The sequence below is a fragment of the Ovis aries genome, chromosome 17 (assembly GCF_016772045.2).
Source record: "Ovis aries strain OAR_USU_Benz2616 breed Rambouillet chromosome 17, ARS-UI_Ramb_v3.0, whole genome shotgun sequence".
NCBI classification, from domain to species: Eukaryota; Metazoa; Chordata; class Mammalia; order Artiodactyla; family Bovidae; genus Ovis; species Ovis aries.
Window position 1 is genome coordinate 50,977,401 of NC_056070.1, and position 27,474 is coordinate 51,004,874.

At 49.8% G+C, this 27,474-nt stretch overlaps 1 protein-coding gene across 9 annotated transcripts in view; it reads left to right on the forward strand.

The window, feature by feature from the left end:
* Positions 1-27,474, forward strand: part of SCARB1 (scavenger receptor class B member 1) — a 96,171-nt gene that overhangs the window by 9,562 nt on the left and 59,135 nt on the right. For 2 of the 9 annotated variants that reach the window (XM_060401092.1, XM_060401089.1), the window contains exon 1: positions 18,399-18,506. The exons of the other annotated variants lie outside the window; for them this stretch is intronic. The gene's annotated coding sequence lies outside the window, so the exon portion shown is untranslated. Of the gene's footprint in view, positions 1-18,398; positions 18,507-27,474 lie in introns of those variants that run through there. 9 annotated transcript variants of the gene reach the window in all.

Genomic DNA, 27,474 nt, shown 5'->3' on the forward strand with positions numbered 1-27,474 from the left:
GTCCTTCCCAGGCTTTTCTCCTGATCATCACCTCCCTCAAACTGTGAGTGCAGGTGCCTCCCGACGCCTTCCCTCCATGGCTGTCTGATAGGCCTGGGTGGGCTCTAGAATCACAGATGCCAAGGGAAGCTGGCCTGTGGTCCCAGCAATTCTCAGGGTGTCCCCGCTGTCCTGAAGGGTCTGCTTGGCCAGCTCTGTTCCCTGTCCCCTGTCTGGGGCTCCAGAAAGCCCCAGGGGTCGTGTCTCGGAGGGTGTCAAAGTGTTGAGGGCTGACTGCATCTGGCTGCCTCTGGCCATGGAGGATAAGGCTGTAGACTTGACCCGTGGCCACAGATCGCAGGGGACGCACTCCCTTCTCAGGGGGCAGGGGGGTCGCAGGTGTGTTCCAATTTTGTGGTGTTGTTCTTCCTCTTTCCTGCCTGGGGCTTCCTACCCCTCTGGTGTGTGAGAGGGCGGCTTCCACTTACTCCAGAGCCAGGGCTGAAAAACATGGGCTATTTTTAGTTTCCCTGAGTGTCGGTTATTTTTGTTTCCCTCTTTGTATCCTCATGGATTTGCTTCACCAGTGTGTGTGTTTGAGAGTGTGCTGGATATACATGTTGATGTATGTATATGCATGCCGGTGGTACATGTGTGATGCACAAACGTGTTGGCATGCGCCCATGCACACTTGTGTGTGACCATGTACTGAAGCATGCACACATTCATGTTGCGTGTTGGCATGGGGTACAGTGTCTTTGTGATAGCGTATGCGTGTATGTACATGAACACATGTGTACACATACATTGACATGTGCCCAGACTTGGTTCTTGGTACACATGGGTTCACGCGTATTATTGTTATCCATGTGTATATGTGTGTGTTGACACATGCTGGGCGTATAGTTACACACGTGGACACACATGGTAACACATGTTCTGAGTGTGTTGGGGTGTGTATGCACACGCGTGGCCATGTGTCCTATTGCGGTCTGGCCTTCTGGAGGCCTGGCCCGAGGCTGTGTTCAGTGCACCTAAAGAAAGAAAGAAAGAAAAAGTGAAGTCACTTAGTCGTGTCTGACTCTTGCGACCCCATGGACTGTAACCTGCCAGGCTCCTCATCTATGGCATTGTCCAGGGAAGGATACTGGAGTGGATTGCCATTTCCTTCTCCAAAGGATCTTCAGGAGGGCTTCCCTGGAGGCTCAGATGGTAAAGAGTCTGCCTGCAGTGCGGGAGACCCGGGTTCAGTGCGCCTGGCTTTTCCCATTTCATGACATGTTCCCCAGGCCTTCCTAGGATGACTCATACTTGCCAGGCCTTCTGTCTGACCCATGTGATTAGCTAGAATTTAGAGAAGCTTGGCTACCTGGAATCATCCTGTTATGACTTCAACATGTAGCAAACAGGACAGAAGTGAGTGGATGTCAAGGACTTGCTCGTTGAAGATTTTCATTTTCTCTTGGGCAGTTTTATTCTGCTGGAACTTGGGCCCAGGCACGTCTGCTCCGTCAGTGACTGTGGATCTTGGTGCCTGGAAGCATGATCCTATGCGCTTGGTCAGCAGCAGAGAGGCCCCCCAAGGCAGGTTTCAGCCACAAGGCTGACTTCTCTGGCTCATCATCTTAGAATTAGAGAATTTGGTTACAAGAGCACCTACTCCCCCTCCCCCCACCCCCCTACTGTGCCATAGAGATCCAGCAGCTTCATTCCCATAAACACATTTAGAGTGCAAAGAATTCAACTGTAGGTAGGACTCAGCCAAAAAAAAGACAAAAGGAGAAGTTCTTTAATGTGCCTCATCTCCTGCCTGCTGGTTCAGATGTGACCTTGGCCTCCACTGGCCGTTGGAGGGGCCATGGGAGCTGAAATGCAAAGAGAAACAAAAAACAACACCAAAAAGCTCATTCTTGGTTTTGGGGCTCTCTGGGGCCCTGGAGCTGGCGAGTTACAGCCTGTCCAGGGGTGCCTGGGACCCACATTTGAAGCTCAGAACCTCCCTGAACCCAGAGGTCCGGGCCCCTGGTGACCCTGGGCGCAGCTGGCTTCATTGTCTGGCTTCCTTCCCCCACCTCCACCCCATCATTTCCTCCTGTGCCCCGATTTATTGCTTCGTGCTGGGTAGGAGGAAGGAATAGGAGTGGCCCGACCTGTGCTTGCTTCCTGGCATTTGGGGTGAAGTTCCTTCCACCTTTTCTGGAAGCTGCTAGAAGGACTCTTGAGACACTTTGATGTGTGGTCTCTTGGGCTGCTCTTGACTCAGATGCTGGTGTCTCCTTATCTCCCTGACCGCTGGCCATTGGCACATTCCTGCACTAAAGCCTTTCCTGGCTGAGGTCACGCGATCTCACACGTCTAATGCCATCTTTGTCTGGGCCCCTCCTAAATTGATATCCTAGGCCCAGGCCTTTCCCCTTGAACTCCAGCCTTGAGCATCCAGTGGCCAGCTCTGTATCTCAACCTGGGTGTTCAGAGGCGAGTCACGCTTACTCTAGCCAGTGCTTGACTTCCCATCACTGCCCCTGCCCCAGAACTTCATTCCTCCTGCCACGTTCCCATCTCAGGCCATCGCTTCTCATCTGCCAGCTCCCCCGGCCGAAAGCCTTGGAGTCAGCCTTGACTCTCTCACTTCCCACGTTGGACCTTTTGTTTTTGGCCTCATCTTCAAAATATTAGCAGAGAGACCTCCCTGGTGGTCCAGTGGCTGAGACGTCACGTTGTCGATGCAGGGGGCCCAGGTTCGATCCCTGGTCAGGGAGCTAGATCCCACAGGGTGCAACTTTTAAAGTTCTCATTCCAGGACTAAAGATCCCGCATGCTGCAATTAAGAGATTTCGCATGACATAACAGGAAAAAAAAGGTCCCTCATGCCGCAATGAAGATCAAATATCCCCTGTGCCCTAGTTAAGATGTGGAGCAGCTAAATAAATAAACAGATAAACGTAAGATACTAAATAACCCGAAAAACACAAAAGTAAAAATATACCCAGAGTCCAGCTTCTCTCCACACCCAGGGCCACCACGCTGGTCCAGGGCACCAGCCTGGATTCTTGCTCATCTCCCTGTGCCCACCTTTGCTCCCTGGCTAGGTTTTTCAGCACAGCAGCCGAAGCGATCCCATGAAATCTGCAATCAGAGCATCACCCTCTTCTGCTTAAATAAAGCCCGACAGTGGGCCCACACCATCCCCTCCGAGCCAAGGTGAGACTTTATGTTGGCCCTTAAGGCCTCTACCATCTGAACCTCACCCCTTTCTGTCCTCCCCTTCAGCTTGACCTTGCACCTGGCCCTGCTGGCTGGTCCTCAGACTAACTGGCACATCGGCCTTATTGAGTTCTTCCCTCGCCCACAGCTCTTTCCCTGAGGTGACATGCATGTGATTCTCTCTCCTGCCTCCTTTAGGCCTTTGTTCGGATCTTGCTTTCTCATGGATCTTTCTCTTTTATTTTTTTGGTCTCACTATGCAGCATGCGGGACCTTACTTCCCCTACCAGGGATCGAACCTGTGCTCCTTGTAGTGCCAGTGTGGATTCTTAACCATGGGGCCACCAGGGAAGTCCTTCTCTTGTTGAATATTGCAAGTTTTCTTCCCTTTCCCTGGTGCTCCGAACCTTCCTTACCCTGCTGTTTTTCTTCTGTTGCCCCATCATCCACTGAGATACTGCAGAATTCACCTTTGCATCCTGTTTATTGCTTATTGTGTGTTTCTCTCTGTGAGAGTGTCAGGCCCATGAGGGCAGGGACCTTGGTTTTTATTCATTGCTGTGTCCCACGCACTTGGAACGATGCCTAGCACATAATGGTAGGTTCTCGAATGGTTACAGATGTTTAGAAGACGAGAGTGGTTTCACAGGAAGGTACGTGACCAGTGGCAAGTTGTCACCCTCTATGGTGACATGGGGGGGCTCCCCTCCCCCTGTGTGGCTGCACTCGACATGAAGCGGTCCCACCTCTCACCCACTGCAGGAGCTCCCTCTCCGGGCCGTCTACTCCCGCTCACGCCACTCGTGTCCATTTTCCCTGCCACAGTAGAATGTTCTTTATTGTTTTTCTTCTTATTTGGGATTATTTTTGATATTTCTTTCTTTCTTTGGCTGTACCTCACAGCCTGCAGAACTTCCTTGACTAGGGATTGAATCTACGCTCCCGGAAGTGGAAGCATGTTGTCTTAACCACTAGACCACCAGGGAAGCCCAGCTGCACTTATATATGTGTGTAGTGTATTTATTTATGGTTGTACTGGGTCCTCGTTGCAAGGGTTGTTTCCAGTTGCAGGGAGTGGGGGCTACTCTCTAGTTGCGGTGTACCGGCTTCTCATTGAGGTGGCTTCTCTTGTTGTGGGGCTCCGGCTCTAGGGCTCACGGGCTTTAGTAGTTGTGGCCTACAGGCTTAGTTGCCATGTGGTGTATGGAATCTTCCCAGACCAGGGATTGAACCCATGATCCCTGCATTGGCAGGTGGATTCTTATCCATTGGACCACCAGGGAAGTCCCCCTATGCTCTTAAAAATAATGTGAATTGCATCATTTCACAATATGGATGAAAACCTTCTTGGGTGTGGTGTGAAACCCATCTGCTCCTCACAGCCTGTGAGCCCCTTTCCTGCCTCCACTCCCTGCCCTTTACTCTGTTGTAGCCTCACAGACTTTTCTTCTTGTTGTTTTTTGTTTTTGGTTACGCCACGCAGCTTACAGGATCTTAGTTCCCCGACCAGGGATCGAACCTGGGTCCTAGGCAGTGAAAGCATGGAGTCCTAACCACTGGACAACCAAAGAATTCGCCTTATGAGCTTTTCTTTTCCTCCTGTGCACAGGTGTTCTTTCCTGCCTCAGAGCCTTTGCACAGACTGTTCCTTCTCCCCAGAAGCCTTTTTCCTCCTGACTTTTATGCTGGATTCTTTTCTTATTTAAGCTCAAATGATACTCTTGACAATTACCCCTTTCCTCCCCCCGTCCCCACCCTATGAACCTACCCTATCTGTGTTATAAGCATTCCATGTTATTATCTTCTAAGTTGTCACCATTCTGGAATAATACTGTTCACTTGGTTGAGGTTCCCCGAGGCAGGGGCCTTGTCTGTCTTGCTCATGACTGTATCCCGTGGTTGGGAACCCTGGTCTAGGGCAGAGACCTGGCTGGGAAGGGACCTCAGGCCGAGGCAGTGAGAGGAGTTTAATCGGGATCTTCAAATTCATGGATTTGGAAGGCAGACTCTTTGGCTTCAATGCTGGCTCTTCCCCTTCTTCCCCTCCTATCTCCCGCACCAGAGAAGACCTGGGAGCCTGGTCTTTGTGGTGTATTCATGGATTCAGGACCTGAATCTCAACAAGTCCTGCCTGTGTTCCAGAGATATCTCTCTGACTCCAGTGACTGGGTGGTTTTCCTGGCTGAGCGTTGGTGTCTTCTGATTGATTCCTCCTCTGCCCCAGTTCAAAGGGACACCAGTTTATGAAAGTTGTCACTGGGGCTGTCTGGGGGTGGTAGGTAAAGAAACAGTACCTGGCTTGGCCCAGGGACCCAGGGAGGTGTGGAGGCTGGCCTGGAGCCACCTCACTCTGCCTCTCAGAGGGAGAAGGGTTCTCCTGCTGGCATCTTGGCTTCAGCTGGGTGGCTTGGATTGGGGGAGGGGTGTTATTTCCCTCCCACTGCATTGAGGCCCTGGTTCATCATTAAAGGGAATTGTTTACGTTTCTTGTCCTCATGGGCAGAAATGGCATGAGGCTGGAGTTGGGAGATCCAGGTCCACTTTGCTGGTGATACGTACTTCCTCTGTATGTATAGGATCTCATGTCGTCTCAACCAGGCAAAATCATTTACCTGCACTCAATAAACCACAAGTCAACTGGGTTAGTATTGGCCTAGAGGGTGCAGAGAGAGGGTGGGGAGGGAGCTTCCTGTGGCCCTGTTGTTTCTCCCGTGGGTCCTGTAAGGGGTCCAGCCTGAATGCAATCCAAGAGATAAACATTCATTTTTAAACCTAGGGCTCAGATGGGCACCTGCGCCACGTGGGGGAGAAACTGGTTGCTTTCAATTTCCCCATGGGTCTCCAAAGGGAACTTTATGGAGGGACCTTCAGAGGTAGAGAATTTTCCCAGTGGCTGGGTAAAGTTGTAGTATGAAGGCTCATGGGCTCTGATTGTCAGGGCTTGTCTCGTACGCTTATCCCTGAGCTAATCGCTGTAGCTTGAGAAAGGAAGGGACTGCCCTGATTGGTCAAGCTTGGATTAGATGCACATCCTTGGAGTTGGAGAGGGAGGTCTTTTTTCCCCCTAAAGCAGGGAGATTGAGGTGGGGTGGGGGGTGCCCTAAAGGGAAAGGGTGGGAAGGACTGTTAGGAGAAGGAGGAAAGGATGACAGGCAGCAGAAATGATTGATGGATGCTTTTCTCCAGAATAGCTTTCTCACTTCATCTGACTGCCTCTCACTGCCTCTGCCTATTGTAGTGTTAGAGATTATTTTCTTTGTCACTACCTTGAACTGCTTGAGAGGGTGGTAACTGATCAGCTAATTGTTTCTGTAATGGAATGTTTCATAAACTCAGACTGTTAGATCTGGCACTCAGTTCCATCTTTTATTCTTTCAGAAAACAAAAACCCAGAGGGAGCAAGGATTTAAGTAAGGCCAGAGAGCAAATTAGCAGTGAGTATCTGCCTGCAGTGCAGGAAACCCGGGTTCAATCCCTGGGTTGGGAAGATCCCCTGGAGAAGGAAATGGCAACCCACTCCAGTATCCTTGCCTGGAAAATCTCATAGACAGAGAAGCCTGGTGGGCCACAGTCCATGGGGTCGCAAAGAGTTGGACACGACTGAGCAACTAACACTGTCAGGGAAGACTGTTGCCAAGTGGGCAGGGAAAGTGGGCGAAGGTCCGATGGGCTGGGGGAGCAGGGCTTGGGAGAAGCCAAGCAGTTGTGAAAGCAAGTCATGAGCTAATGTTTTTCAGGTAGAAAGTTCCCAGGGTCCCTGTCTGCCCGCCCGCCCGCCCACCCACCTCCTGGAAGCAGGATTGGGAGGAGGTGTTTGTTGTAACCTGGGAGAAGTGTCAGGACTGGGGTGTGCCAAAGTGCAGGCTTTGTCTTTCCCGGGTGGGAGCCGCCCTTGGTGTGCACCGGAGGGGGTGGCGTGGAAGGGAGATAAGCCAAGTTTCTCACCTTCATCAGAGCTTGTACAGAACAGGTACAGATGCAGAGGAGCTGGCCAGGAATCACTGTAGCCAGCAGGTACATTCTGCAGTGAACCAGCACACCTGTCATCGACAGTCCCCCGGGGGAACTCCTGACAACCTTGTTGATCCTTGTCCCAAACCCTAGGTCATACCCTTCTTCACCTAGGACAGTGAGGAGGTTGGTGTGGGAGTGATCCTCCTGGACAGCCAGGCCCCAAGGGTCTCTGGGAGCATCCCCTTGTGCACAGAGAGTGCCCTGTGTGCCCACGTGAGCCCCTTCCACCTGAATGAGAATCGTGGGGCAGACTGGAACAGGGGGAGGTGGAAGGCAGTGTTGGCATGTCACCATCAAGGTCAGGCATGGCTTCTCAAACCCCCAGGATTCTCTCTAGGGTCTGGCCAGAGTTTTGGCATCCAGGAGCTAGGTGGACCCAAGAGCGTAGACTTTGGAGCCAGGCAGCCTGGGTTCAAATCCTGGTTCTGCCCTTTCTTAGCTATATGTCTTTGGACAAGTGACTTAACCTCTCTGTGCCTTATTTCCTCCTCTGTAAAATGGAATTAATGAAAGTATCTCCTATACAGGGCTCTTATGAAGATGAGGGGGTGGGCACATGTAAAGTCCTTAGAACAGTGGTCCCAGCCTTTTTGGCACCAGGGACTGGTTTCGTGGAAGACATTTTTTTCCAGGGACCCAGGTGTAAGGGGGATGGTTTTGAGATGATTTGACGCATTATGTTTATTGTGGACTTTCTGTTTTTCTTACATCAGCTCCACCTCAGATCATCTGGCATTAGATCTTGGAGGTTGGGGACCCCTGACTTAGAATAACAGCTTGGCAAGTGTCACCTGAGTTTTTTCTCTTGTCATCATATTAACCTTATACACACACCCATTGTAGGATTAGTTGGTCACTTTACCAGATTGGGACTGCGCTATGCCCTCTTTCCAGCATCTTGCTTTTCTGACGCCATCTCTTCTCTGAATTTTCCCCAGGCACCTGGGTAGCTCTCAGTGGGTATCTAGATGATTGAACATCCCACGGTTGTACCCAGCCATTCCCATGAGCAGTAGTGTTCTTTTCCCACCCTGATGTTTCAGTTTGAAAAATTTTGTTTTGGGAAAGTTGTGAACACAGTGCAATGAATTTCTGTAAGCCTTCTCTCAAGCTCCACTGATGCTGCAATTTGTGGCATTTGTGTTCTCTGTCTCTCGTGGCCAAACCATCTGAGAGTTGCTTGCGAACGTGATGACATCTCACTCTGGAGCACTGCCGCGTGCGTGTCTTAAGGACAGGAATATTTTTTTCTGTAACCACCAGTCACCGTCACACGCAGAAAGGCTTGTGATGGCTTGCTTCTTTGATCTCATGCTCAGATGACATTCGGAGTCCCTTACTGTCCCATGAGCCCTATTACAACAATTTTTTGTCTTTATTGTTTGAATCATGTCCTGTGTCTGGTTGCCTTGTTTCTTTCTCCTCCTTTAATCCAGACTATCCCTCCAGCCCTGTTCTTTTTACTGAACCCTTCACAACATTAGCGTTTATAAAGGGACAGGCCAGTATTTTGGCAGGATGCCCTTCAATTTGGATTTGTTTGTTTCCGCGTGAGTGCCCGTTTTCTTCTGACAGATTCCTACACAAAAGTCTCCTTGTTTGAGTCAGATGGGAGTAGAGTCGGGATGGATGTTGGGACTCCCCTCTCTCACCCCTAGCTTGGCAGCCAGCCCCCTCCTGCAGCCGGCCTGGGCCCCCCCGGGTGAGTTTGAACCTCCCCTTGGACTGGAAGAAGCCCCTGATTCCATCCTGCCTCGGCTCTTTCAGCTGTTCCTCCATCTGCTTCCTAATTTTCTTAGCTCTGATTCCTTGCCCTCACGCCCAGGTGTGTGATCCTTCCAGCCGCCCTCAGCCAGCCTGCCCACTCCCCTCCAGCCCTCCTCATCTCCCAGGACCATGGAAGCGTGATGGCCTGTGGGCTGCGTTGCCGCCTCATCCTCTGGCCTGGGAAGGCATTGCACCTCTGGGGTGCCAGAGGCTGTCTGGTGGAGATTAGACAGCAGGTGAGGGCCTTCTTGTCTTCCCTGCGTGTCCCTCTGAGCCTTACAGAAGTTCTTATGCCAGGTCCCCCTGACCCCATCTGGCCTCTTGGCTGGCGGATGAAGGTCACTCGGGCTTTACTCGGCTGAGAGCCCGCTGCCACCGGAATCCCTTGGCAGCTTTGAAAGACCAACTAGGCCTCCGGACTTCCTTCGACTGCCTGTTCCCAGGGTTCCCGGATTCCACCTGCTGCAGCCTCCTGCTTTGGATTTTCAACTTTGAATTTTGTCTTTGCTGCGTTTCTCTTGTTGCGGCGCACAGACTCTACAGCGCAGGTTCAGTAGTTGCAGTGCATGAGCTTAGTTGCCCGAAAGCACGTGGGATCTTAGTTCCCCCACCTAGGATCGAACCTGAGTCCCCTTCATTGGAAGGCGGATTCTTAACCACTGGGCCACCAGGGAAGTCCCCTTTGATTTCTTTTTATTGTGAAATATTACATACTTGAAAGTAAGTGTCTAAGACACACATGTTAAATAAATATCTAAGATAAGCATCAGTGTGGTCATCCCCAGATAAAAAAGCAGAACCTCAGCTGCCCTCCAGAAGCCCCTGCAGAAGAACCTGTGCTTGTTTCCAGCTTGCTTGGCTTTTTATCATGTTACGATGTCTACATCCCGAAACACTGGCATTAGTTTTGTCTGATTGTGAACTTTACGTGAGTGGGATCTTACTGCTATGATCTGACTTCCTGTATTCTCTCAAAATTCATACTTTGAAATCCTAATGTCCAAAGTGATGAAGTTAGGAGGTGAGGCCTTTGGGAGGTGATTAGCTTATGAAGGTGGAGCCCTTGTGAATAGGATTAGTGCCCTTTAGAAAAAACACCCCCCCACCACCACCTCACAGAGAGCCCCCTTGCCTCTTCCATAATGTGAGGACGCAGTAAGAGTCTCTAGCCCAGAAGAGGGTTCTTACCCAACCAAGATGTCAGACTTCCAGCCTTCTGTTTTTGTAAGCCATCTGGTCTATGGCATTTTGTGAGAACCACCCAAATGGACTAAGACAGAAATTGGTTCCAGGAGGGGCTCTGCAGTAATATACTTAAAAACGCAGAAGTGCTTTGGATCTGGGTAATGAATAGAGGCTGGAGGAGTCTTCAGGTACTTACTGGGAAAGCCTATTACTGCCATGAAGAGATCATTAAAAGCAATTCTAAGGACTTCCCTGGTGGTCCAGTGGTTATGACCTTATGCTTTCAATGCAGAGGGCATGGGTTCAATCCCTGGTTGGAGAACTAAGCTCCCACATGTCACCCTCATGCTGTGTGGTGTGGCCAAGAAAATATATATTTTTTTAAAAAAGAATAAAGTGATTCTAGTGGAGGTTCAGATAGAGAGGAGAGTTGTTGAGAAAGCCTCTGGTTTGTTAGAGAAACCTAAGAGGTTGTGAGCAGAATGTTGGTGAGGCCATTCTGATGATATCTCAGGTGAAAAAGAGGAACTTGCAAACTGGGGGAAAGGCAGTGTTGTGTAATGGCAGAGAACCTGGCTGAGTTGTGATTGTGTTGCAATGTTCTTGGTAGAATCAGTGGGTGATGAAAGCGGCTACCTGGCCGCAGCTGGTTCTGAGCACGGTAGCTCTGGAAGGCTTACGATCAAATGCCAGCAGAGGGACAGGACTTAAAGATAGAATTGATACTCAAAAGGGAATCTGATCTTTGAAAATTTGGAAAATTCTCAACCTATCTGTATTGGAAAACAAAAACAAAGAAACTGCCTGTTGGGAAGAGAAGACCAAGGGTGTGGCTAATGACAATTTGATAAGATTAGTGTGTGTGTGTCAACAAGACAGTCTCCCACCTGAGCAGGAAAATAGCCAGATTGGATTGAAGGAGAAGATGGGAAGGCGTGAGGTGGGAAGTCGGGATTCTTAGATTTTCCAGGATAGGACTAGGGAGCTATTTGACTGGGAAAGTAACTGTTTAAAACGAGGGAGGAAGGACCAGAAGGCCATTCAGAGATCACCAGGGCTTCCTCCTCAAAAGTGAGGTCATTGCCCACGTTTCAGATGACCTCTGCTCAGTGGAGCCATGGGGCCCGGGCTGCCCCCACCACAAACCCAGGTAGGTGGAGCCACCAGGGGGCAAGTATCGCCTGGAGAGCCTTAGGCCTGCAGCTACCCCCACAGAGCTGTGGGGGCCCAGCCACAGCCCCAGTGGGTCTGGAAGACAGGACATCAGCCCAAGGATGGGTTCTTCTTGAACCTTGGAGTATATGTTGATTGCCCCATTAGGTTTGGGGGTCACCTTGCACCTGTTCCTTTTTTTTTTTTTTTTCTATTTCTCCCTTTGGAATGGGAATGCCTGTCCTATACCCGTCTCACCACTGCATTTTGGAAGCACATAACATATTTGATTTCACAGGTTCACAGCTGGAGTCTCGCCTGTTCTTTTTTTATTTTTTAAATTTATTTTTATTTTTTTATTGGAGTATAATTCCTTTACAATATATGTTAGTTTCTGCTGTACAATAAGGTGAATCAGCTATACGTATACATATACCCCCTCCCTCTTAGACCTCCCTCCCACACCCTCCTCACTCATTGTTGATTTATATAGTTAGATGAGACTTTGGACTTAACTTTTGGATTGATGACTTGTGAGAGAGACATGGATATGGGGCAGCATTCATTATGGCCTGAATGTTTGGGTTTCCTGGCCACCCCACCCCCCGCCCCCCGCCAATTCATATGTTGGAAACCTAATACCCTCGGTGATAGCGTTGGGAGGTCAGGCTTTTGGGAAGTGATTTGGTTATGAGAGTGGATGGAGCCTTCCTGAATAGGATTAGTGCCCTCATAAAAGAGACCTTAGAGAGCTGCCTCACCCCTTCCACCATGTGAGAACACAGCGAGAAGTCTGCACGCCAGAAGAGCACACTCATTGGACCACACTAGCACCCTGACCCCAGACTTCCAGCCTGCCGCCTTATGAAATGAACGTCTGTTGTGTATAAGCCACCCACTTGGTGATGTTTTGTTACAGCAGCCCAGCCCTGATGGAATAAGACACATACTCTGTATTTTTTTTTTTTTTTTGTCTTGTTCTTGCTTCCCATTATGTTTGTGAGACCCATCCATGTTGTTGCAATAAATTACACCCCATCTTCATATCTGTCAAATATTCCATGAGGCTGTCCTGGTTTCTCCATCCTGTGAGCATCTCCACCTCCAGGTTATGAACACTCTTGGCCCTCGCCCTCAGAGTGCACAAGCCTGATTTCCTCTAGGGTCCACGAGAAGCAGCAACCCTGCTGGTTCCCGGAAGTGCCAGACTTCCGAGGTGATCCAATCAGTGTTCAGTTTCATCACAGGCTTTTAATTTAATAACTTATAGAGGTGAAATTCACATAACCTAAAATTAATCATTTAAAGGGATCCATTCAGTGGCAGTTAGCACATTCACGGTGCTGTATAACTATCACCTCTGTCTGCTTCTAGAATGTTTCTATCACCATCCTTTCTTCCTTCCAACTCCCCTGTCCCCTGGCAGTCACTAGTCTGCTTTCTGGCTCTAAGGATGTATCCGTTCTGGACATTCCCTATAAATGAAGGCCGACACTGTGTGGCCCTTTGTGCCAGGCTTCTTTCCCTCGGCATTCTGTTTCCAAGGTTCTTCAGGTTGTAGCTTGTGTCAGCGCTTTACTCCTTTTTATGACTGAATTGTATTTCACTGTGTGTGGAGGAAACACATTCTGTTTATCCATCCATCGGTGAGGGACACTTTGGTTATTTCCACCTTTTGGTCACTGTGAACGGTGCTGCTGGGGGTTTGTGTGTACACATGCCTGTTTACTTCCCCTTTTAAAATATTGTCTCCTTTAAAAAAAATTATTTTATTTTTGGCTGTGTTGGGTCTTCGTTGCTGCATGTTGGGCCTTCTCTAGTGCTTGGCTTTCTCATTGTGGTGGCTTCTCTCATTGTGAAGCGCAGACTCTAGGCTCTCAGGCTTTAGCAGTTGCAGCTCCTGGGTTCTAGAGCTCGGGCTCAGAACTTGTGGGGCATAGGCTTAGTTGCCCCAAGTCATGTGGAATCTTCCCAGATCAGGGGTTGAACCCATGTTCCCTGCATTGCAGGGCAGATTCTTAAACCACTGGACCACCGGGGAAGTCCCTTTGTCTCCTTATATTTCTTCTTCTCCTCCTCCTTCTCATGTCTCACCCCTCCCTGCCCCTGCCCCCATCCCCTGGGGGGTATGTCTTTAAATAGGACATGTGTGTCCTTGTGCCACAGGCGGTGCCAGGGGTCTGCTCAGAACAGTGGTCCCGAGCTCGGTTTTGAGCCAGGTAGGTGTGGCAGCCCATCCTGGCTCTGCCTTTTGCTTGTGCGTGACCTGGGGCAGGTTTCCCAAGTCTCTGGGTTTGGTTAGACTCCCATAAAATGGTACAAACCACACCTTCCCAAAGGGTTGAAATGAAGATCGAATGGGCTAATAGGTGGCAAGTGCTTTGAGCTGGGCATGGCCAGGCAGGTCCTATGCCTAGCACATGGGCTGCCAGAGCCTGGGAAGAGAGCAGACCTCTTTCTTGGTACCCGACTCCTGCTCTTAGCCCTACACTTGTCCCTTCATCATTTGGAAATCTATCCATGTATTCTTGTCTGCCCCATGGCTTCTTCTAATGCCTGGATTTCCGAGTTTATATTCCTCTCATTTTATTTATTCTTTTTATGACGGGCGTCTGGTTCCTTCCACTCCTACCTCCCCAAGCAGCAAACATCCTGGAACTTCCCATCGTAAAGTTCTCACATATTTCCTTGGAATGTGCAAGGCCTGGGGCAGCCAGGTCGTAGGGCACGCATGGGAAGGGGGAGGCGCGGGAGCCAGAGTCATCAGATGTGCCTTCCAGAAGGGTTCTTGCCATGCCCTCCCACATCTCCTCCAGCGCCTGATACCATCTGGCCTTCTAGAATGCCAGCGGTTGCCATGGGTGTTGTTTTGTTTTGCCTTTCTGAGTTGTGTTTGATCCTTCTTCCATTTGTAAGCCGATGGGAGGACAGGGTCGAGGCTCAGAGTTTGGGGGGGCCCATGGGGGGGCACACAGTAAACTGGGGATAGACCTCAGGATTTGGACGTGGTTTAATTAGAAATCTTTTGTCCCCAGTGACCGAGGTCAGCTGCAGGGAGAGGACAGAGGATGCGAGGGGCATCTGTTCAGCTGCAGAGGCTCAGTGGGAGAGTTCAGGCTTATTCAGGATGCGGAGGGATTGTGGCTGACACCACGTACCCTGGGCTATTGTCTGCGGTCAGCGTAGGGGTCCCTTCCTGCTAAGGGTGTGCCTGTGGTCACCTTGCTGTGTAATTGACATGTGTATCTTAATTTCCAAGGGCTTTGTCTTCACGTGGCCGTCCCCTCTGTAAGCCTCTGTGTCCTTGTCTCTTATTTCATTTAACTTTTGGCCACACTTTTTTTATTTGGCCACACTGCGCGCATGCAGGATCTTAGTTCCCCTGCCAGGAGTCACAGCCACGCCCCCTGCAGTAGAAGTCTTAACTGCTGAACTGCCAGGGAAGTCCCCTCCCTGCCTTTTCTTATCTGTCACTGAACTTAGGACCCACCCTCAGTCCAGGAGGACTTCATCTGGAGATCCGTAACTTGTTCACATCTCCAGAGACAGTTTTCCAGTGTTGCCTTCTGAGGTTCCAGCTGGGCATGACTTCTTGAGGATACTGTTCGACCCAGAACCAAGTGTTTGTCCGACCTTCGGACTGGCAGAACTCCAGGTTCAAATCCAGGCCCTGGCTCTTGGGTTCTCTAGGAACTTGATTTTCTTCTGAAAGTCAGTGTCCTCTTCTGCAACTGGCAACCCATTTTCTCAGTTCCCACAAACTAAAATACAGGTAGAGTGGCCTCTGATGTGGCATGACAGCTTAAGACATGCCGCTTAAGACAGCTGGATGGGATGTGCCAAGACAGCCCCCGCTGGCACCAGAAATAAGGAAAATAAAATAGAGGCACAGTGAAAAAAATTGAAAGTGGGGACTTCCCTGGTGGCCCATTGGTTATGACGCTGAGCTCCCAGTTGCAGGGTTCGCAGGTTCCATCCCTGATTGGGGAACTAGGATTCCACATGCCATGCATAGCCTGGCCTAAGACAGGATAAATAAAGATTAAAGTTTCTTAAAAAAAAAAAAGAAAGAAAGCATACAGAAAAAGAGTCACAACTGCAATTGCAAAAAAAAAAAAAAGAAAGAAAAGGCAGTACATGAAAAGTCATAGCTCCCTTGCCCCACAGCGGGTCCTGGCTCCAAAGGCAACTTGTGTTAATAGTTCCTTCCTGACAAACAATGTTTGTGTTCAGGGGGAGCGGGATGTCTTCCCGTCTCAGGCCCACCCACCAGGACCCCGCGTGCCTTTCTCCACTTTGGGTTTGGCACCAAGGGGTTATCTTGGAGACCTTTGTTCTAGCCCGGACACCCTCCTGTTCCTGGTCTGAGGGCCTGTCTGTGTGTATACAAAGCTGTGGGCTTTGTATACGGAGCGCTGCAAAGGGTGAGGCTGTTTCTCTATTTACTGCTGAAGCAGTGACCAAAGGCCTCGTTCCTTGGGACCTGACAAAGGAAGACACAGGTTGGGATCCATTCTGAAGAAACCTTCCTGCTGGTGACAGCCATGGTGTCTTCTGGAACTTTCTCAGGGCAAGTGTGTTTCCTGGGACGTCTGTAACACATGATCACAGATGTCTTTTATTTTACTTTTTGACCACACCTCGAGGCATGTGGGGTCTTAGTTCCCTGACTAGGGATTGAACCCACACCCCCTGCATTGGAAGGTGGAGTCTTAACCGCTGGACCAATGGAGAAGACCCATACAGATGGGTGGTTTAGAATAGAGATGTCTTCTCTCTCAGTTCTGGAGACCAGAAGTCTGAAGTTGAGGTGTTGGCCATACTCTCACTAAGGAGCCTTGTGTCTTTTGGTGACTCCAGGCACTCCTTGGCTTGTGTCCTCATCCCCCTAGTCTCTGCTTTTATCTCCCATGGCGTCTGCCTCTGTGTCTTTGCTACTGTGGACACTTATCATTGGATTTAAGGTCCACCCATGTAATTGAGAATGATCTCATTTTGAGATCCTTAATTACATCTGCAAAGACATCTTTTTCTGGGATTTCCCTAGTGGCCCAGTGGTTAAGACTGTGTGTTCTCAGTGTGAGGGCACAGGTTCTGTTCCAGGTTAGGGAACTAGATCCCACATACAGCATGGTGCGTGCAGCCAAAAAAAAAAAAAAGACCTTGTCTCCAAATAAAGTCATGTTCACAATAAAAAAAAATTAATTTGGCTGTGCCAGGTCTTTGCTGTGGAATGCAGAATCTCTTAGTTGCAGCAGGCAGGATCTTTGGTTGCGGCATATGGGTCTAATTCACTAACCAGGGATTGAACTTGGGCCCCCTGCATTGGGAGTTTGGAGTCTTAACCACTGGACCACCAGGGAAGTCTCCACGTTCACAGGTTTTGGGGCAGAACTTCCTGTGTGCTAGGCACCAGGCTGCCTATGGCATAGGCTCATTGGATCCTCATAACCTCTTCTGAGTTGCGGTAATGTTTATTTTCCCCCTGGAGTCATGGAGGCTCAGAGAGGTTGAGGCACCTGCCGGAAGTTACACAGCTGGTGTAGACAGAACTTGGACCAGTGCTTGATCTCCTCACTTTTGTCCCAAGGTTGCAGCCCAGCCTCTCCCAGAATTCAGACCAGGTTGGAGAGATGTTTTGTGTGGTCCATGCTGCTATTAAAAAAATGAAACTGGTCACCAAAGTTTAAAGATGGGCCAATGACAGATACAAATCTAGGTGTCTAGGCAATGGTGACAGTTTGGAAATTCTACGCGGCAGCCATTGGCCAGGGACTGTCCCTGCTGGATGAGGTCTGTTCCTCGGTAGGCCTCTTTCTTGCCAGGTTGATATTTCCTACTTCCAGGGCCGTGGGGAAGTGACTTGGCCCTTCCAGGCCTCAATTTCCGTCTCTGTAAAATGGGTGCAATCATAGCCTTGGCCTCATGGGTTGTAGCTGTGAGGGATAAGTGGGTTGATAAATGGGAAGTGAGTAAGTGCTGTTGGCTGCGGTTGTGAGCTGTGAGGTGGCTGCATCAGGTTGGCCTTGTAACTGTTAATTATGTGTGCATGTGTGTCTGACTGTTTGTGACCCCATGGACTGTAGCCCACCAGGCTCCTCTGTCCATGAGATTTTCCCAGGCAAGAAAACAGGAGCAGGTTGCCATATATAGGGGATCTTCCCGACCCAGGGATCAAGCCTGTGTCTCCTGCACTGGCAGGTGAATTCTTTTACCACTGAGCCACCAGGGAAGCCCAGCTGTTAATCATCAGCCCTCTTCTGGAATAAATTCAGGCTTAGTTCATGGAGGTCGTCCAGGGTCCTGGGTGATGGAAGTGTTGGCTGTAGCGGGAAGCTGGGCAGTCGAGAGCCCCTCAGGGTTCTGGTGCTACTTATGGCCTTAGGTGCATTGTAAATCTCGGTTTCCGTATCTCTGACAGCACTTGTGCTTTTTGCCTGCTTAAGTGAGGGAATAGTGAAAATAATTTTAAAATATAATTTATGACTATAATTATCATTCTATTGATAGTATATGTGACAGTATATATATAGGGAGGGTGAGGATTCAGAAAACTGGCCATGCTTGGGCAGTGATCTCATCTTCCTGAGTTTCCTCAATGTCAGATGAGATGATGTTAGTGTCCACGGCATGGAGCTCTCTGAGGGATCCAGGGAGCAAAGTGCTTTTGAGTGTTCCCCACCCTTACAGAGAGCCAAGGGGATGGTGGGGGTGGTAGAGGGGGTGGGGCTGATGGGAGTGGCGGGGATGGGGGTGATGATGGGGGTGGTGGTGCTAGGGATGGGAAAGAAGGGTGTGTGTCAGGGCACATGGAATAGCATCGCCTGGGGAAGTGGGAGCCGAGGTGGCTGCGGCCACGGGCCTGGGCTGGGGCTGGAGCTGGAGCCTGTCCCTGGGGGCATCCTGGTCCTCCCTGTCTTGTCTTACAAGAGGATGACATCACTGACCTCCATGTTCCCTTGGGCTCCGGCAGCTGTGATGTGTGGCCTGGGAGCCCAGATAAGTGGGGCAGAGCTGTCAGCAGTCCCGGCCACCTGTGTCCTTGGCGGGGGAGGGAGAAAGGCCGGGGACTGGGGCAGAGTCCAGCTGAGCCTTTTGATGTCCTTTCAACCCGGGGGAAGGAGGGTGAGTGTGGGGAGGGTGTTTTTTGAATCCTCTTCGTGGTCTTGGACTCGAGCAGGCTTCAGTGCGTGTTTTCTGAGCAGGTACGGTGAACCGGGCATTGTGTGGGGCAGGGGAGCTGCAGTCGTGGACACCGCAGGCCAGGTCCTTCTCCTTTGGGTGGGTGGTTGGGAGGGCCTCCCTGAGGAGGGGCTGGCTGAGGTGATGAGGAGTTGCGCGTAGGAACAGCAGGGTGGACCGAGGGCACAGCAAGCACAAAGGGCTGGATGTGGGAGGTTGCTTACTGCACTGGAGGAAGAGGAAGCCGTGGGCTTGGGGAGCAGGGACAGGGAGAGGGTGGTGAGAGGTGAGAGGCGGGCTGAGGGCTTGTGGGACCTGGGGAGGAGTTTAGATATCGTTTTCAGTTCCTTGAGATGCCAGTGTTCCTGAGCAGGGGAGCCCACGATCTGATGCGTGTAACAGAGCCCTCTGGTGCTGTGAATAGAAAGCGGGGGTGGGGTGGAGGGCCGGGTGGGCTCGGTGAGGAGACAGTGTGATTGGAAGGAGCGAACAGAGTCCAGATCCCTTTTGCAGGGAGAGTCAGCCACATGTGCTGACAGATGAGACTTGCGGTATGGGGGCAGAAGAGAAGTCAAGCTCTTCAGTTTCTATCTGAGGGACCCCGTGGATGGTGGAGCTGTTTTCCCAGATGGAAATATCCAGGAGGGCAGTCAAAAGCAGGTGGAGGGACTTTGCTGGTGGTCCAGCAGCTCAGATTCCGTGCCCCCCATGCAGTGGGCCTGGGGTTGATCCCTGGTTAGGGAACTAGATCCCACATGCTGCAACTAAGAGTCTTTGTGTGTACGTGCACAGTCGCTCAGCCATGCCTGACTCTGCCACCCCATTGACTGTAGCCCGCCAGGCTCCTCTGTCCATAGGATTTTCCAGGCAGGATACTGGAGTGGGTTGCCATTTCCTGCTGCAGTATATCTTCCTGTCCCAGGGATCGAACCACGTCTCCTGTGTCTCCTGCATTGGCAGGCAGATTCTTTACCACTGAGCCCCTTGGGAAGCCCCAGCTAACAGTCTGCATGCCACAACTAAAAAAAAGATCCCGTGTGCCACAGCAAAGAGCTGGTATAGCCAAATAAATAAGTAAGTATATATATAAAAGGAGATGGAAAGTATGGGGCATAAATCTGGTCTTAAAGTCTTGGTAGGACAACTCAATCACACCAAAAAACAATCCAATTAGAAAATAGGCCAAGGACTTAGAGATTTCTCCAAGGAAGATATACAGATATCCAACAGGCACAGGAGGAAGCGCCCTGCATCACTCATCATTGGGGAAATACAAATCCTAACCAAAGTGAGTGATCACCTCATGCCTGATGGAAGGGCTGCTATTAAAAAAAAAATGACAGTGATTGGCCAGGGTGTGGAGAGGTTGGAACCCGTCTGCTGTGTTGGAGGGATTGGAAAATGGTGCAGCTGCTGTGGGGTAAGTCTGGCAGTCAGTGCCTCACTCAGAAAATGAAAACATAGAATTGCCATCGGATGCAGCAATTTTACCTGTGGGATACACATTCAAAATAATTGAAAGCAGGGACTTGAAGAGATAGGTGCACACCCTTCTTCATTGCAGGATTATTCACAATAGCCAAAAGCTGAAAACAACCCACGTGTCCCTCCATAGATGGAGGAATAAAGAGAATGGTTCATCCATATTTTGGAATGGGATTCAGCCTCAGAAAGGAAGGAAATTCTGACACAGGCTACAATATGGATGAACTTTGAGGATATTGTGCTGAGTGAAATAAGCCAGTCACGAAAAGAGACATATTGTATGATTGATTCTACTTACGGGAGGTCCCCATGGGAGGCAAACTCATAGAGACAAAGGATAGAAGGGTGGGTACCAGGGGCTGATGGGAGTACAGTTTCAGTTGGGGAAGATGAGAAGTTTTGGAGATGGGTGATGGTGATGGTTACACAATGATGTGAATATACTTCATGCTGCTGAGGTGTAGACTTAAAAATGGTGAAGATGGTACATTCGATGTTAATGTGTATCGGAGCACAATTTTAAAGTCATGATAGAGTTTAACCTGAGGGAGGGTTGGTACCTGTCCCCTTCTTGCCCCCCAACCTCATCCCAGTAGCATGGATCGGGTTCAGTAGGTGGTAGACCGGGGCCCCGGGTGATTACAGCATGCCCAGCTGGTTGCAAAAGATGAAGCCTTTGAAGGTGGCAGCCCTGAGCCTCTGATTCTTCCAGGCTTACAGCACCATTGCGCCATCTTACGAGACCTTGGCAAGTTTCCCCATGCGTTCTTGAACCCGGGCCAAGGTGAGTGGAGGAAGCCTCATTTAGCAACCGTCGTGTGGCCTGTCTACACCCGGGTGCCTTCTTCAGAGCAGTTCATGTCCTTGGTCACTTGGCGCTGCCACCGAGGAGGAAGGGGAGGTACTCGCGTCTCCATGGGGACTGAGGGGGAGGGGACAGGGGTTGCCACATTAGTGGTAGAGGACAAATAGTAAATATTTTTCTGCTTTAGAGGCCAAACAGGTTCTGTCTCAGCCTCTCACCTCCACATGGTCCTCTCTGTGGACATCCTTGAGACATCCTGAGCGGGGGCTGTCTAAATGTCACAACAGCTTTGTTTGAGGACACCAACTCGTGAACTTCATGTAAATTTCATGTGTTGCCAATAAGTATTCTTTTTTTTTTTTCCTTCAAACATTTAAGAATGTATGGATGGGAGGAGAGTTTGGGGAAGAATGGATACACGTACACTTATGACTGAGTCCTTCGGCTGTCCACCTGAAATTATCACAACATTGTTAATCGGCTATACTCCAATATAAAATAGAAAGTTAAAAATAAAATAAAAATGTAAAACCGTTGTTAGCTCCCAGGATGCCGAGAAACAGGCACCAGGCCAAATATGGCCCACGGGCTGCAGTTTGCTGAGCTGTTTCATGCTTGAGAAATTGCCCACTTTCTTATTGGGGTGAAATTAGGGTGTTTGAAGGCTTCCCTGGTGGCTCAGAGGTTAAAGTGTCTGCCTGCAATGTGGGAGACCCGGGTTCAATCCCTGGGTCGAGAAGATCCTCTGGAGAAGGAAATGGCAGCCCACTCCAGTATTCTTGCCTGGAGAATCCCAGGGATGGAGGAGCCTGGTAGGCTATAGTCCATGGGGTTGCGACCAGTCGGACATGACTGAGCGACTTCACTTGGACTTTCTAGGGTGTTTGAAGGGAGGGCTACCCTCTGCCTGATTTATATGGAGAAAGTAGGGCTGCAGTCAGTCCTGGGGGAGATTGTGCTTGTCTTAAAGAGCAGGGTCAGTTGCACTGCCTGGAGTTCCCATCATGGTGGTGTAGTCGGTGGAGGATGAGACTGTGCCTGATTCGCCTGGGGTCCTAGAATCGGAGCTGTGTGTGTTTCAGCAGTTTTCCCCCTTCCCTGTGATCCTTTCCCATCCACACCTACGGTAAGCCTTTACCAAGGCAGTAGAATGTTAGGGCCCGGGCTCTGGGTACAGACTCGAGTTGAGGACCCTCTGTCACTACTGGGTTTGTGCCCTTGGGCAAGTAAGTGGTTTAATCTCTGGGCGCCTCAGTTTTCTCATCAACAAAACAGAGCAGATAATGGTACCTACCTCATGGACTGTCAGCTTTACATGAAAGCATTGCTTTAGATGGAATCCTCTGGGCTGCAAACAACAGAAAACCTGCTTCCAAGTGGCTGGTATAATAGGGAGCTTTATTATTGTGCCTTGGGAGAGACTGGAGGTGGTGGATGTTTCCAGATTTATTCAGCAGTTCAGTTATTTCAGGGCACTGGGTCAGTGTCTGTGTGACTTTCTGAGCCCTGCCCTCATAATCTCATGATGGCTGCCATAGTGCCAGACATCACACTGTCACACACATCATTCAAAGCCAGAAGGAGGGATGGTACAACGAGAGAGCTCTGTTCAGTTCTTCCTCTTATCGCAGAGGATTTTTTTTTTTTTTCCTCAGAAGCTACCAGAAGCTAGACAGGCTCATGGGCCTGGACTACAGTCGGGGCCCATCTTCTCTGAGATTTAAGGCTTTGTGCCCAATACTGGAAGCAAGTCAGGGTTTGTTTTGTGGGAGAAGGGGATAAAGGTGACCTTTGAGCCTGGTACCCAGTAAATGCTGGCATCATCATATCAGACAGGCAGAACTTTCACAACTGAACATCCTCAAGTAACCAGCAGCATCTTAGAATCCCCTGGTGCTCCCCACTCCCTTGCCACCCAGCCCCAAGGGTGACTGCTACCCTGACTTCTTCCAGCATAGCCTAGTTTTACCTGGTTTTGTATTTTATCAAAATGGAATCACATACTGGATACTGATATGGTTTGGCTTCTTTGCTCAACGTTAGGCTTGTGAGATAGACCCGCATTGCATGTGGCTGTTGTTCCTCAGTTCAGTTCAATTCATTTCAGTTGCTCAGTCGTGTCCGACTCTTTGCGACCCCATGAATTGCAGCCTGCCAGGCCTCCCTGTCCATCACCAACTCCCGGAGTTCACTCAGATTCACGTCCATCGAGTCAGTGATGCCACCCAGCCATCTCATCCTCTGTCGTCCCCTTTTCCTCCTGTCCCCAATCCCTCCCATCGTCAGAGTCTTTTCCAGTGAGTCAACTCTTCGCATGAGGTGGCCAAAGTACTGGAGTTTCAGCGTTAGCATCATTCTTTCCAAAGAACACCCAGGACTGATCTCCTTTAGCATGGACTGGTTGGATCTCCTTGCAGTCCAAGGGACTCTCAAGAGTCTTCTCCAACATCACAGTTCAAAAGCATCAATTCTTCAGTGCTCAGCTTTCTTCACAGTCCAACTCTCACGTCCATACATGACCACTGGAAAACCATAGCCTTGACTAGACAGACCTTTGTTGGCAAAGTAATGTGTTTGCTTTTGAATATGCTATCTAGGTTGGTCATAACTTTTCTTCCAAGGAGTAAGCATCTTTTAATGTCATGGCTGCAGTCACCATCTGCAGTGATTTTGGAGCCCCCAAAAATGCTGTGTAAATATACCATTGTGTGAATATACAGTGATGTCCTGGTTAATAGCTGGGTTGTTTTTAGTTTGGGGCTACCAGGAGTAAAACTGCTGGGAGCATTTGTGTGGACGTGGATTTTTTTTTCTCTTAGCGAATACCCAGGAATGGGATTACTGGGGTATTGGGCATGGACTTTTGCGTTAGTAGCTAATTCCCCAATAGTATCCCAGAGTGTCTACCAGAGTGTATCATCACTCACACCAGAGTTTGCTTTAGTAGCTAATGCCCCAGCAGTATCCCAGCCTATTGACAGTCCTGCCAGTGTTTTGTTTCTTTGGCCACATCTCGTGGCATCCAGGTTCTTAGTTCCCCAACCAGTGATCGAACTCGTACTCCCTGCAGTGGAAATATGGAGTCCTAACTGCTGGGCCGCCAGGGAAGTCCCAGTCCTGCCAGTGTTAAATGATATCCCACTGCTAGTAAACATGCTTAATGAGTTGAGCTCTTCCTATTGTGTGTCTGAGTCATTTGTGGATAACCTGTCATTTTTCTAATCCCTACTCAGCTCTGTCTGATGAACTTTGCTTCTCCATGGCACTTGAGGACCAGTTGTGAGCATATTAGATGCTTAGGCAGGGTTGGAATGAATGAATGAGTACCATATTCTCATCCTGTGTTATTGTAGGTCAGGGCTTACAAACTCAGATCCCTGGAAGGGCCATGCGGACAATGCCAGTGAATAAAGCAGCCTGGTGTGAGGTGTTAGGGAGCCGTGGAGCCTCTGGTGATCCGGATTGCAAGTCCTGTGCCAGGAGCAGCTGCTGCTTAGTTCAGCATGCTAGGCTACGTGGGGATGCAGACCCAGAGCCAGTACACCTTCATGTTTTTTGGAAGAAGCTGGAAATCTGGAACGTACCTGCCATTTTTAAGATGTTGTCAACAAGTTCAAGTATTTTGAAATACAACGTGATCCCAAACTCATCCAGTGGCCAAAGCTGACAGTTTGTGGAGTTGGCTTCAGGAAGATAGATCTGTTTCTCTGGGGGTACGGTAGGGGTTGCAAATTTTAACTGGTTTAAAAGAACATGTTATGAAAATTTCAAATGTGCATTTAAAAAAAGAGCCCAGCAAGATTGCCACGTGCCCTTCGCCTGCTTTAATAGACATTGAGTCCCTGCCTTCCAGTTTCATCTGTACCGCCACCCACTTCATTTCCCCTTTCCTGAGTTATTCTGAAGCAAGTATCTGACATCAGTTCATCTTAGTCTCTGACACTGTGGTTTTCTAACCGTCTCATGTCGCAGGAGCCCCAGGAGGGCTTGTTAAAACACAGATGTCTGAGTCCCTCCCCCAGAGATGCTGAGTTGGCAGGTTTGAGAAGGACCTGAGAATCGGCATTTCTATCAGGTGATGCTGCTGGTCCAGGGACCACACTTTGAGAACCACTGCTCAAACAGGCCCATGGTAAGCAACAATGATGTAAAGCAAAGGACCCCCGCCTCTGAAGCTGCCACGGGGCTGTTGTCCCGTCAAAAAGAATTCCGAGGTATAGTGAGGTGTTTTCGAAATGCTGAGCTTGTTCAGTTGTTCAGAAATGCCCTGGGCCCCCACCTTTGGGTCCCTTTTGCAGGGCTGAGGGAGTGTGCGTCAGTGGTCACTTGGTCCCTGCCCAGCCAGGATGCTTCCTGAGACCCTTAGAGTCTGTCTGTCCTCTGACCTTTGCTCCCCCATCTGCCCTATGGGAACCTGTTGGCTTTTGGAGGGTTGCTTTAGGAGATACCCTCCCGCCCCCCGCAACCGCATTTCTGATGCTGCCCTGGGGAGAGGGGAGGCTGGCCTTTCAGGCTCACAGCTTTCTGGCTGACAGTGCAGCTGGTGGAGCTCCTTGGGGTGCATCGCAGTTCCTCTTCCGATGGATACCCTGTGTCATTGTCAGGCCAGGCTGTGTTTTGGTCTTAGAATTTGGGAGGAGGAAGGGGCCTGTCCGAGGCCCCAAAGGGGCTTCTTGCAGACCTGAGTTTTGAGGACAAAGGCGCCCCCGACCCTGCCCCACTGCAGCACATGCAAGAAGACCCACCCAGACTGTGTTCTCCCCCACGTTTCCTTTTTTTAAAAAAATAATTTTATTTATCTATTTTTGGCTATGCTGAGTCTTCGTTGCCGCAGGGCTTCTCTCCGCTTGTGATGATTGGGGACCACTCTCTCACTGCGGTGACTTCTCTTGTTGTGGAGTACAGATTCTAGGGCACGTGGGTTCAGTAGTTTCAGCTTTCAGACTCTGGAGCGCAGGCTCAATAGTTGTAGTGCACGGGCTTAGATGCCCTGCAGCACGTGGGACTCTCCCAGATCAGGGATTGAATCTGTGTCTCCTGCATTGACAGGTGGATTCTTTACCACTGAGCCACCAGGGAGGGAAGTTCAGATTGCAGATAAAGGGTGGAGGTTCACACAAGGAGGGGTGGACTGAGCATCCTGGGTGTGGGGCTGCGCTTCAGGAGGACAGTGGGCCTCCCGCGGTGGGAGCTGGTCCACCTTGTTCTGGTGGGGTCCCTGCTTGGTGGCTGCAGACAAGGATGCCCTGGAAAGGAAGGGGCACATGGGGAACAAACATCACCCTGCCCTGGCAGTGGGGTGCTCCTGGGTGTGGATGGGGCTGTGTGGGAGGAAGCCTCGCATCTCTGAATGGGCGTGGGAAGCAGGGTGATGACCCCTCAAAGAAGTTCTAATCCCAGGACCTGTGGATGTGTTACCCCTATGTGACAAAAGGGGCTTTGTAGACGTGATTGCATTAAGGAGTTCAGGATGGGAAGAGTGTCCGGAATTACCTGGATGGGACTAATGTCATCATAAGGGTCCTTGTAAGAGGGAGGCAGGGGAGTCAGAAAGGATGCGATGATGAAAGCCGAGGTTGGAGTGATAAGGGGCCAAGGAATGCAGGTGGATTCTAGGAACTGGAAAAGCCAGGCGACTGGTTTCTCCCAGAAAGCCTCCAGGAGGAGCCAGCCCTGCAGACGCCTTGATTTTGGCTCTGGTATGGTGTGTGCGTGTTAAGTTGCTTCAGTTATGTTCGACTCTGTGGGACCCCATAGACGATAGCCCTCCAGGCTCCTCTGTCCATGGGAATTCTCCAGGCAAGAATACTGAAGTGGGTTGCCATTCCCTTCTCCAGGGGATCTTCCCGACCCAGGGATCAAACCCATGTCTCTTAGGTCTCCCACACTGGCAGGCGGGTTTTTACCACTAGTGCCACCTGGGACCCATTTTGGATTTCTGACCTCCAAAGCTGTCAGATAGTAAATGTGTGACATTTTAAGCCAGTACATGTTTGATAATTTGTTACATGGCAATAGAAATCGAATGCAATGAATCTGCTTCCATTTAAGCTAGGGAAGTAAAAAAAAAGAAAAGCCAGGGGTAAATTTATAATAAATTCTGGTTTGGGTTTAAATAAAATATTTAAACTTAATGTTAAATAAGTTATGGCAGAAAGTGAAGAGGAACTAAAAAGCCTCTTGATGAAAGTGAAAGAGGAGAGTGAAAAAGTTGGCTTAATGCTCAACATTCAGAAAACGAAGATCATGGCATCTGGTCCCATCACTTCATGGGAAATAGATGGGGAAACAGTGGAAACAGTGTCAGACTTTATTGTTTTGGGCTCCAAAATCACTGCAGATGGTGACTGCAGCCATGAAATTAAGACGCTTACTCCTTGGAAGAAAAGTTATGACCAACCTAGATAGCATATTCAAAAGCAGAGACAGTACTTTGCCAACAAAGGTCCGTCTAGTCAAGGCTATGGTTTTTCCAGTAGTCATGTATGGATGTGAGAGTTGGACTGTGAAGAAAGCTGAGCGCTGAAGAATTGATGCTTTTGAACTGTGATGTTGGAGAAGACTCTTGAGACTTCCTTGGACTGCAAGGAGATCCAACCAGTCCATTCTAAAGGAGACCAATCCTGGGTGTTCTTTGGAAAGAATGATGCTAAAGCTGAAACTCAATACTTTGGCCACCTCATGCAAAGAGTTGACTCATT